At 58.4% G+C, this 4053-nt stretch overlaps 1 long non-coding RNA gene across 1 annotated transcript in view; it reads left to right on the top strand.

Annotated features, from left to right (window-relative positions):
* Nucleotides 1–298: 298 nt before the first annotated feature.
* Nucleotides 299–4053, top strand: part of LOC144226459 (uncharacterized) — a 4178-nt gene continuing 423 nt past the window's right edge. Inside the window, exons 1-2 of the long non-coding RNA XR_013333645.1 lie at nt 299–450; nt 1053–1260. This is a non-coding gene — a long non-coding RNA (uncharacterized LOC144226459). The remainder of the gene's footprint in view (nt 451–1052; nt 1261–4053) is intronic.

The following is a 4053-nucleotide window of genomic DNA, read 5'->3' as shown; positions in this document are numbered from 1 at the left end:
TGCGCCTTACCCCTGCATGGTCAGGGCAGCGGCCTGCGTGCACCGAGCCCCAGGGAGCTGGCTCTCCCCCAGCTGAGCAGCCCGGCCCTGGAGAGCAGGGAAGCAGTAACGCAGGGCGGGCGGGCCAGCCCCCTGTTCCCCACCCTGCCTCGCCTCGTCAGCCCCAACTCCCTGTCTCCCGTGCTACGCACCCCTCCCCGCCCTTACCCACTGTCAACACTGTGCCCCAGCGACTCATTTCCATCCTTCACCCCTGCTCTCGTCCCAGGGCCTGGGCTCCAGACCATGGGTGAAGTGAAGGAGCCGGGCTCCTGCCCACGGGAGAAACAGAAGCTGTAAGAAAAAGCCAGGAGCTCACTGACCCAGGATCTGGGCTCCCAGACCTGCCTCCCACCAGCTGGACGAGCTTCCGCAAGTCGCCACCCGGCCCCAGGCCTCATTTCTCCGTCGGTAAAATGGAACGATGCTAGTCACATGCTCCACCTCGTAGGGCCATCATGGGTATTAAATAACCCGGGGCAGGTAAAGTGTTTAAAAAGTGCCTGGTGCAGCGTGTGAGCTTAGCAGCTGTCACTGTTGGTACCGTCACTGTCATCATCAGCGCTGGCAACTGTGGGTCCTCAGCCCTCGTAAGCCCTGCTAGCTGGCCTTTGTCAGACCCATAGAAGAGAAGAGGAAACTGAGGTCACCCCCAAAGCCTCCCAGCAGCTGAAATCAAACTGGGCAGGGGGGGGTGGGAGGGATGTGCAAAGTGCCTTGTCAGAGGGGCTCTCCAGGGGGTTCCCCAAGAGCCCCCAGTGTCCGTGCATCCCAGGAAGCCAGCAGCCCTGTGGCCACATCTCAGGTGGGGCCAGGGCAACCAGCCCTCCCGCTGGGCTGTGGATGCCGGCCTAACTGTCCCCTCCCTCTCGCAGGGGCCTCCGAGCTTCCCATGGACCCGGCCCCTGCCCTTTCCAGGTCACTTCCTTCCAGCAGATGGGGTGGGAAGAAGCCATGAGGCCTCTCTCAGAGGCCCCTTTAGGCCTGTCTCATGTCCCCTTGAATGTCTTGAGCCCCAGGACCTGGCAGGTGATAGATCAGAATAAGCAGAAACAAGGAGGCAGCCCGCTGGCAGAAGCCCACAGTCTAGGAGCAGCTGGGACTCAGCCCCCTAAGAGCCACGGCATCTACGGGAGACCCAGGGTCCCGACAAACCGCCAGGAGCCTCTTCCGTCAAACAGGGCTGGTGACATCAGGCCCCTCGCAGGCACACAGCACATGGTAAGTGCTCAGCTGAAATGCGCTGTGCTTGCTGTCATCCGGCTCCTGGGAAGATGATTTGTAGAGTGCGATTGTCACGGGGCAGTGTATACAGGGGTCACAAAGATGGGGGACATGGGGGACAGAGGCCTGGCAAAGTAGGAAGAGCCCAAGTGAGGGGTCAGGTAGACATGCTTCTGTCATGTAAGAGCTGGGCGACCTTGGCCATGCCATTTAACCTCGCTAGACCTCTTTGCAAGGATTAGATGAGCAAAGGTGTATGAAGAGGTCTAGGGGGTGTCTGCAAACAGCAGGAGCTAAATTAATGTCAATCTTATTAAGACTACTCCTTGAACCTGTGAATAGTTTGGAAAAGATGCTCACTCGTTCACATGCTTGGGGATTCTCTCTCTCTCACACACGCATGTGCACACAGGTACACACGCGCACACACACGCGCACACACACACACACATAGTCCCTCTACTGCTGGGGAAGACCGAGGGTCAGTGGCCAGTAAGTGGCTTCCATCACCAAGAGCCTGAGACCTGTGAGGCCACACCTGCCTGGATCCGCCCAACGGGGGGCTAGGGGGGCCGGGACACACCTGCCCTGTGAGCCCCTGGAGAGTCTGAATTCAGAAGGGAGGAGGGTGAGGGGCTCAAATCTTGGAAGAGAAAAGCCCGGGCCCCTAGGGGTATCCTACAGCCAGAGGCCAGGAGGTCAGCTCAGTGGGTGACCATGGCTACATCTTCCCCCCTCTGGACCTCAGTCTTTTTTATTTAAAAAAAAATTTTTTTTTTTAATGTTTTATTTATTTCTAGGAGAGAGAGACAGAGACAGCATGAGCAGGGGAGGGTCAGAGAGAGAGGGAGTCACAGATTGAAACAGGCTCCAGGCTCTGAGCCGGCAGTCAGCACAGAGCCTGACGCGGGGCTCGAACCCACGAACCGCGAGATCATGACCTAAGCGAAAGTCGGACACTTAACCGACTAAGCCACCCAGGTGCCCCTATTTTTAATGTTTATTTATTTTTGAGAGACAGAGAGAGACAGAGTGTGAGTGGGGGAGGGGCCGAGAGAGAGGGAGACAGAATCTGAAGCAGGCTCCAGGCTCCGAGCTGTCAGCACAGAGCCCGACGCGGGGCTTGAACTCATGGACCGAGAGATCATGACCTGAGCTGAAGTCAGATGCTCAACCGACTGAGCCACCCAGGTGCCCCTGGGCTTCATTCTTTATGCGCAAAGGGGAGGAGCCCCCCAGCTGCCCAGGGTGGCTGTCAGATTAAATACACAGGGACACGATCCTGTGCTGGTGAACTTTTAATGGTGGGTTCCCTGGGGAAAAGCCCTGATTTACAGCATTTGCTGATTTCCAGGGTGTAAACCCTCCCACTGTGGTCCATTTCAAGCTCGCAGCCTACACACGGAGCTGGGAACAGCTGTGTGCAATGGCTCCTGGGAGCCGATGAGAATCAGCTCCAATACCCTACGGCTCCCACAGCCTCCCTCCTCCCTCCCCACCGCCCTCCCACCACACAGGCCACATTTCTGGTCCCCACGCAGCCAGGCACGCTCCCCGACTCAGGTACTCATGGTGTCCTCTGCCTGGAACATCCCTCCTCGGGTTGTGGCACAGCTGACTATGTCTTGCTTTCCAGGTCTCAGCTCAAATATCACCTCCTCCGAGAAGCCTGCCCTGACCACCTCGGGAATACTGCCCCTCCCCCACCCACCCCGCTGCTTTCTGCGGTTTCATGCGGTCTTATTTCCATCATGGCACTTGACTCGTGAACGTGACACATATTTATCTGTTTGCTGCTTGTCTTGTCTGCCCCAGGGTCCGCTCCAGTGGAGGCCCAGCCTCATCTGCTGTGTCCCCGTTGTTTACAGCACAGTGCCCAGCACAATATTGACGGAATGAATGAATGCGTGTGTGTCTGTGTGGATGAATGAAAGCATGAGCAGACAATGAGCGCCGGAGCCTACCTGACCTGATCCTGGAGGCCTGCCTGGCCCCCTGCACCCTCGCCCTCCCCCAGCCCCCTGCAGCAGCTTTAATTGGTGGAGGCCCCCCTGAGAGCGCCCCATTGTGGGACCTGTAATTGCAGCCTCCTGCCTCTCTCCCCCACCCCGAGTCTCCCTCTTCAGCAGAAAGCAGACTCTATTGTGCAGGGATGACCTCACCGGGGCCTCCTGAGAGGGGGCCCAGGAGGGGAGGGGGGGGCCGGGATTGGCCAGGCCCAGGTTGGGAAAAGCCTGCAGGCTGGGGTCTAGGACAAAGGGCCAGAGGGGAGCGAAGCCCTTCCCGAGAAGGAGAATTTCCAGGGGAAAGAAAGACAAGGGTGCTTTTCATCAGAGGGAAAATTGGGGGGTGCGGGGGTGAGGGGATTAAGCCACAAGAAAGGATCCCAAGGGAAGATCGGACCAGGAGGCCACGTGCCTGAGGGGGACCTGAGAGGCACAGAAGACAGACAGACCGACGGTGGGCCTGAAACGAGTTCTGTGTGCAGCCTTAGACCAGAGGCTTCCTTACGCTGAGCCTGTGTAAAACGGACAAATAACCATGCCTTCCCCGTGGATTGTTTTGAGCCCGTATCAGATAATAGGTGTCTGTGTCATGCACACAGTAAGTGCTCAGTAAATAGTCACTCCTTACCGTCCAGTCTCCCAGCCTCAGCTGACAGCCCTCCAGGGCTGACGCCGGGAGCCCAGAGTTTGGCAGGGCCCCCTCCCCAGCGTCCCCTGGGCCCGGGCACCAGCATGCCTCCTGCTCTGGGCTCCTAACCTCTGGGCCAGGTGGGCCGAAGAGGAC

Source organism: Crocuta crocuta, unplaced genomic scaffold (genome assembly GCF_008692635.1).
Source record: "Crocuta crocuta isolate KB4526 unplaced genomic scaffold, BGI_CrCroc_1.0 scaffold143, whole genome shotgun sequence".
Classification (NCBI taxonomy): Eukaryota; Metazoa; Chordata; class Mammalia; order Carnivora; family Hyaenidae; genus Crocuta; species Crocuta crocuta.
This window is presented reverse-complemented; position numbering and strand designations above follow the sequence as displayed.